This window comes from Rhipicephalus sanguineus, chromosome 11 (genome assembly GCF_013339695.2).
Source record: "Rhipicephalus sanguineus isolate Rsan-2018 chromosome 11, BIME_Rsan_1.4, whole genome shotgun sequence".
Lineage (NCBI taxonomy): Eukaryota > Metazoa > Arthropoda > Arachnida > Ixodida > Ixodidae > Rhipicephalus > Rhipicephalus sanguineus.
In genome coordinates this window covers 82,918,685-82,926,663 of record NC_051186.1, presented here as the reverse complement: position 1 = coordinate 82,926,663, position 7,979 = coordinate 82,918,685, and the positions used below count along the sequence as shown (strand labels likewise).

General features: G+C 45.6%; 1 protein-coding gene across 1 annotated transcript in view; it reads right to left on the bottom strand.

Annotated features, from left to right (window-relative positions):
• The window catches only part of LOC119373351 (uncharacterized), a 40,282-nt gene that overhangs the window by 2,520 nt on the left and 29,783 nt on the right, over positions 1-7,979 (bottom strand). Inside the window, exon 8 of the transcript XR_005179832.2 lies at positions 5,857-6,040. The gene's annotated coding sequence lies outside the window, so the exon portion shown is untranslated. The remainder of the gene's footprint in view (positions 1-5,856; positions 6,041-7,979) is intronic.

The following is a 7,979-nucleotide window of genomic DNA, read 5'->3' as shown; positions in this document are numbered from 1 at the left end:
TTTTTTGAACCAGCCGCTGAAGGTTGACTAAAAGGTAACTTGTTCTGCACGCTTTGTGGGACCACGGCCGGGCTAGACTGCACGTGCGCGCTCAAGCGCGCACGTGCAGTCTAGCCCGGCCGTGGTGGGACGAGAGATGCCAGTTTGAATGACACAGAACAGACTCCTGTCTCTGAGAAAAAGATGGGAGAATTTGAAGACCCCTCGCTTTGCTGAAGAGCTGATGGCCCTGGGAGTGGGGAGGAAACTTTAGCTCGCTTCCATAAAGGCAGCAGTTGCTTTAGCAAAATAGTGGAGGCTTGTGCTCGTCGGTGCCTATTTGAAAGATGCAGGACGCAGAAGAAATCTTTTCTAGAAAGCCTGTTTCGCTGTTAACAAAAGCGCTGGGCTGTGTGAGGGGTGCTTCCCTAGTCTCGGATTGGGATGGACACAGCGACCACCTGAAAAAATTCTACGTTCTGAAAAATGGCCTTCGGTGAGGTGAAAAGCGGGGGGGGGGTTGGGTTGGCTTATAGCTTTGGGGGGGGGGCGATCGCCCAATCGCCCCCCCCCCCCTGGATCCGCCACTGAGTGGAACGCATGTTGCTCTGAAATAACGTTAAAAAATAAACCAAACACCTTGCGAACCTATAGATTAATTGGAATTATATTTCGTAGAACGTTAAAACACTTCACATTGCGAAGAAAATTCATGACGCTTCAGAAAATATTTCCACTTAAAGCAGAGACGTATGGCTTTTGTTGGATAAAACGCGTTATCGGTGAAATGCCCATATCCCCGATCCTATATGCGCGTACGGCTGGTCGTCTTCAAGCGCTCCAGAGCGCTCTGGCTGCGCGCGTCTTATATTGCTGGTTGATACTGAGCGCAACAGCGCTCTATGTGAACCATTTACAGATATAACGCATTCAGTGCACTCTCAGAAAGAAAGAACGAGACTGTTGACTGTTCTTTGTGAGTTTCGACTTTCCACGGGTGTGATTCTTCGCATATAGTCGCGTGAACTCGCTTTAGAGATTATACCGTCGTCGGAGAGACGTGGGGCCCAGAAGAGAGTTCCCGTGTCTCCTTGAAGAGAGCCATATAGTGGAAAGTAAGGACTCATGGAAAAGGCTAACGCGTACTCTTGTTTTTTTTTTATAGAGTGTAGGCTCATTCATTCAGCCCACCACGCTCCAGCTCAAAGCTGTAAGGCGACTTCACCTTCTACCTCGCAGAGCGAGCGACAACTGACGAAGCTTAGGTAACATGGCTTTAGAAGTTTTCTTGTCCAACGTGACGTCACCCATGGCGACATGCCGGTTGTGCCTCGGTGCGGGGGCTTCTTGCTTCTGAACAGGAAAAAGCGGTGACGTGTTTCCTTTTCCGGTCTCGGATCTCTCTGGAGAGCTCTTGTGAGTTCAGCTCGGACACGCTTTCTGTGACTCGCAACAAGCCCGCGCTCCACATGTTGCAGTCAGAATCACAGTGCGGAAGCGACTAGCCGACCGTACAGTTAGCGTTCTGGGACAGTATTCGGGGAGAGTCTTATTGCACAATCCTTCCTGGAGCACGTGGCTAGACATACCGTTAGTGAAGGCGGCTGGCTACTGGCAAGCAGAGCGTATGAACGAACAGCTTTGTGAATTCAGCCCCTCGAGCACAATGGTGTTAATGGTAGAATTTGGTAGAACTTAGCACCACCGGCTGCTACCGCTTCGGGGATGGGGGGAGGGGGTGTTAGACTAGAGTTCTACCCCTCCCCCTGCCCCCTGAGTTGTAACACTTTGCATGTCCTTATTTACAAGCACACATGCAAAGCTACTGGCTACGCCCTGAACAACAGGTATTACTAATGCACAAATGTGCCTTCGCTGTTACGTGGACCGATTAGCGATGGAGGCGAAGTTCGTGTGTGCTATAGCAGCCGCACCGAAAGCCCCCAGTAGTCAGGTCGCCGTACTACTTTGAGAGGGATTGAGTACTACGCGCTGATTATGCAATAATTGTTTGTGAAGATAACTTACTGTGTTTTTGACGGTCATCTGCGCGAAGCTTCTGCATATGTTGCATTTCCCAGCAACAAACCACTGTTGGCTAGTATCGGCGCCCTGTCTGTCGTTGTACCCCCTTCCTGTGCTAGCGCTGTTTGTTCCCGTCTTAATGCTTTGAAGAGTTTCCGTATTGTGTTATGTTAAAATTTCAGGATGAAATGATTCCCATCGTACTATGTATTGACGGAATGTTGGGACGCACGAGTATGCCGAAATTGTTTGGTATTAATGTCATGGGGACATGCGCGTTGAAGAGATTATATCGGCCCTTTTCATAGTACGTTAGGCTGGTCTCTTCGAGAGCTCCAGAGCGCTCTGGCTGCGCACATTGACATAGAACGCTGTAGCACTTTATTTCATACATAGTGCACCATATTGTATTCGGTACATTCTATTCTCTACGATTCACTATTACATTATGCTGAGTATTTCAAGAAGTGTATCCAAGATGCTCAAAAATCAGCAAAACGCGATATTTGCTCAGTGCCTTCAAACTTGCTCTTTATATTGCTGCAGACATCTTAAGATAGTTATAGACATCATTTGGGGCAGTAATTAAGGAAATTGTTTAGATTTTTAATTTGTGGAGTTAGGAGCTAATGTCAAAGGGGAGAATTCAAGTTCATGCGAAAACCTCATCGCAGATTCGAGATTGTAGGCTCAGGGCAAAGGGTCGGCTTAAGCCCTCAGAGACTACGCAGAGGCAGAGCAAGAAAATGCACCTTTACTGCGCGGAGTCTAGGGCTTGACTGCCGGCTGTAATTCCGCCGTGAGCGCGTGCGCCCGCGCTACGTATCGTCTTCGCTGAAGCCAGAGCGATACCCACAAGACACAGAGAAGGCGGCCTCTAGTAATTGCTTCGGTGTAGTGAAACTTACCCAAATTCAGCAGTGAAACAGAAACCGAAGCACCGACGTGCGCAAGAAGCAGATGACCAGAAGATGGCGCCGTTCAAGAAAACAATCACAGAGGTGTAGCTCTCCCGCGCTCGTTAACATATGTAAGATAGGCGTGCTATAATTGCGAGTGCAGTCCGCACACCCACCCCACAATGCCGGTTGATGGTTGATTTAACGATGCTCACCCATACTGAACTTATCAGAAGAATATGTCAGTTGCGCTCTTCCGTGTTTCGGTTTTGATTTTGCCGCTGTATTTGAGTTAATTTCATTACTTCGCAATTATTCTAGATGCCGCCTTTTCAAAATCTCAAAGCTGCACTGGGTCCTTCGCATAAAGGACTTTTATTGTCGCTTTTGACACAACGACCCAACTCAACTAATTAAAAAGGTAATTAGGTTAACGTTCTTAAATACTAGCCCGAATGATGTCTTTGGCCATGTTAAAATTCTTGCGGCTACAGAAGTAATTGTGAAGGCATCGAGCAAATATCGTATTTTCCTGATTGGACACATTTCTTGAAAGACCCTGCATATTATATTACATAATTTTCTTATTATTATATTATATTCATTCTATCCACATGGTGATTATTGTTTTTCTGAATGTGCCACTGAGAGGATCAATGCCCTACCCGTTGTAGTTGAATCAGCAGAGGGCATTGCTTCGAGCTTGTCGCTTACTTCGGACGCGATTGTCGCATTTTCGTGCGGGCGAAATACAGAAATGTTCTTCTGGTATCATTTAGGTGCATGACGAACAACGGCTGGTGGTCTACCTTTATTCGTAATTCTCAACAGCTGCATGCCTCATAGTCAGAGCGTGATTTCGGAGCACGAAACCCGTGGAAACGATTCTTGAACTATGCACACCACGTTCAAGAAGCAGCTGTCGTTTCCTCGAATAATGAATGTGCCTCTCGTGCGTTATTGTATATCGATACTGCGAATTCAAATGCAGACTCACATTATTATATTTCTAACATTGAGTGCGCTTTGAAAAGGTATCTTGTCGCGCCATGTAGCTTCTACTAACAATAAGGGCCTTTCATTGGCCGTTGAATAGGCCCACTGTATAAAGTTCGGCCGTCTTTCCCACAAATATTCGCATTTTTGCGACGAAAGAACGTAAAATTGGTTGATGTTCGCTTAGGCAGTTTCCTTTCAAGCTTACCAAACACATCGGCTTTCTTGGTATTTCCCCCTCCCCCCCGCACACTCTTCTCCTAGGCGAAAAAAAATGCAGCTAACACCGATTCACCCAAGAAATATATTGCGCTTGGTGCTCTCTAGGACTAAAGCACCCTTTCCAGTCATGAGAACAATCGAAACATGCCGCCATTTTTTTCGCTTACAGACGCAACACAAGGACCACCCATTGGCACTGGAGATTTTACGAAGGGATAAAAGCAATGCTCATGCAGAAATACGAAGTAATGTACATATATTACCAAGAAATGAAATTTGGAGCTCTGAAATGGACTATCCTCCATGGCTACTTGCAATACCAAGCATTGAATTCTCAGTAGATGGCATTATCAGAGAGACATGTTCATCCAAGCTGCTCTACAACTAGCGCTTTATCAGATACACATGCGGTATCCAGGGTACATACAGGTTTACACAGATGGCTCAAGTATCACAACGTCTTCAACATCGGCATTTATCATACCACAGCTCAATATTCAGGAATCATTTAAATTATGTCGTACGACGTCATCTACTACAGCAGAGCTTTTCGCTATACTGTATGCTATAAAGTTTATAAACTCGGGAGCAGACGCGAGAAAATGGGTACATTTCAGCGACTCACAGGCCGCATTAAGATCACTCTCGAGTACAAACACGACAGTAATTAGTGATAGCATGACATAGGAAACGCTGAAAGAGCTCACCAAAGCAAGCAAGGCACAACATGAAATCAAATTCCAATGGATACCTGGCCATTGCAACATTCCTGGAAACACAGCTGCCGATGAAGCGGCACGACAAGCACATCGTAAAGATGTTACTATTCCTTTACCAATTTCGAAAAATGAATTGCGTGGTCTTATAAAGGCTACAACTTTCAGAATGAGCAAAGCTGCTTGGTTTGACCAAAGTACAAAGAGCTGTGATTTATATCACATCGATCCATTCATTGAATTCAAAATTACGATAGCATTAGATAGATGTATGGAAACTCTCATTCACCGATTGAGGCTAGGCACCGCATACACAAAACATTTTTTCCACAGAATTGGTAGAGCTGAAACTCCCGAATGCGAATGTGGATTTATAGATGAAGACGTATGTCACCTTCTCATAGACTGTCCACATCATGACACGCCGCGACGCCGTCTTAAATCGGAACTGTTGGCATTAGACCGCAGACCGTTTAGCTTGAGGAAACTTCTGGGCCTGTGGCCAACTAGAGTTTTACAGACGCAAGCTTTAAAAGCGTTAACACGTTTCTTACAAGACAGCGGTATTGCTGACAAGTACTAAGAAATACCGAACTTTCATTTCTGTAACACATGTCGTACTTATTATGCGCAGTCTCATATGACACCCATCATATGTGTGTGCTGAAGTGAATAACGTATCGACTGTTATGTACACACGAGCGAATACATCTTCTTAAAGACCAGACGTGTGCTCTGCTGTTTTGTGCTGGTCGGACCAAATATTAACGACGGACATTATCAGAGACTTCATTCGCTGTCTTTGGAACATTTCTTTATCATTTTGTTGTGATATGTGCCTATAAGTGTGTTTTTGCATATGAGTGCCCGAGTGTTCTATTTTACATGAACTGCCTTGTATGTTTTACTTTAAGATATGTGTTCAAGTTTCACTCAAGGGCTAAGGAGTAGCCGGCGCCATAATTGTGCGCCAACATCTCCTTATATATCATATCAATAAAAAAAAAAATAAAGCTCACCAATAATAACAGCGGAGCTGTTTATGGTCTCCGTAATTTGTCAGTTGGAAGCAGAAGTGATAATCATCAGGAGCCGGCACGCGCTTTCTTCGTTTCTTCGTTCTCTTCTTCATCGTTGTCCCCTTCATCTGCTGCTTCGCTCCCAGAACACGTGCGGCGATTTTTCTGGCGCGGGTACAATAACCTGGTTCGGGACAGAACGAGTACAGAGAGAGAGACAGAGAAAGAAACAAAGAAAGAAAGATAGAAAGAAAAAGAAAGATTTTTTGAAGAAAGAAATTTCTTGGCGAGGGCGGGACACGAACCCGCACTCCCAAGATCCGAAGGCCATCCACTCGTCCATCCAGGCACGCTAGCAGAGCTTAGCATAGTCACATATGTTAGGGTGGGAGATAGACGTGAGAGGAGGATAGACGTGAGGGTGAAGAGGAGGGAAAGAAGGAGAGAACATAGTAAAACGTAGCATCAAAAGAATGAGAATGACAGAAATAGAGAGCAAGAAAGTAAGACAAAAGGAAGTAAGAAAGAGAAATAACCAAAGAAACAGAGAGAAAGAAATAGGGAAAGAGAAAAAGATAAATATAGAGAGGATGCAAGCGAGAAAGTTAGACTAAAAAGGAAAGAGAGAAAGAAAGATAGAAACAGCAACAAAGAGAGAGGCGAAGTGAGCGTGAGAGAGAAAGAAGAGAGTCAGAAAGGCAAGTGAGGGTGAGGAGGAGAGAAAGAAGAATGGGAGAGAGTAAAGCATAGCATAGACATAATTAGCAGGGAAGAAATAGAAAGAAAGGAATCTGAAAAAGGAAAGAAAGAAATGTTGCAGTGGCTTAGCTCGGCTATGCCAGGATAACGTTGCGTTAGCAAAGGCTCAGCTGATTATTCTTAGCTTTACTGATTGTCTAGGATTAGCTCGATTATCATGCTTACTGTTGCTCCAATGACACACACACGGTATACATATTATGTGGCGCATGTATATTTATTTTGCCAGGCAACTACTTCAGGATCCGATGAGTTAGGCTTCTCTGCTCTTCTGCGGCGTTGAGCAGCATTTGCACTCACTTTCGCCATGGCTATACCACATTGGCAAACGCCAGTCAGAGGCGCTATCAAGCGGCTCCAGCGCTGTGTCAGACGGCGACTGCGCAGCGAAGGCGAATAGCTGCGCGCGCGCCGGCGCCAGCACGTCTGTCACGGCTACGACGTCATTCCTCTGGAAAGCACAGACCGGCGGCGGCGTTTCGCGCGCGCAGTGTCGGCGGAGTGCGCAAGAGGTGCCGGCTCCGTTGCGCCAGCGGTATGACATCACTGATCCTCGTGCATGCGCAGCACTTCTCTTGAGGAGGTACGCGAAACTGTCTTGGCTAGGCCAGTGTAGCTAACGCTACAACACTGGCAGCGTACCTGCGTGCCTCGCTGCAAATGACGTAAAAAGAAGGTAGTCCTCTGCCATTTATGTGTTGCCTTACCTCACACAGCGCCTCCTCTAGTTGAATCGGCCTCATCTGGCTGGCATTGATAAAATAGAGGAGGCGCTGCGTGAGATATGCATGCCATCTGGCAGTGGCATCGGGAGACATGAGCTTGTGCAGACCCCAGGGCCACTACCAGTTGGCAGCACCATATCGCCGGCAGATGGCTTTTTCGTGCATAGCGTCGCATTTTCAGCGCAACCGAAGAAACACTACGATCTTTAGAATTACGTATCTATGTATTTTCGAGTAAAGGAACTCACCACCTAATACTTACGTAATGATGTTGCGCCTCAGATAAGCGTAATATTTGCTTTTTGATCGACAGTGTTAACAAGTATGACTGCAGCTACTAGTTCAAGATGGCTGGGCGTTCAGCAAGTGCTTAAACTTTGGCTGGGTGGCTGAATCGTGTGACAGACAGACCGACAGACAGACCACAATTTCTGTGTTTAAGTTTCCCAAGAAAGACTATCATCTTTAAAATTGAAAGAGAGAATGAGAGAGAGAGAGAGAGAAATAGAAAGATAGAAAAACAAATAAAAGAGGAAGCAAGCTAAAAATAGAAAGAGAGAAAGAGAAAGAATGGGAATGAGTAGGAAGAAAAATGGAAAGAGCGAGAAATAGAAAGAAAGAAAATAAAGAAATAAAAAA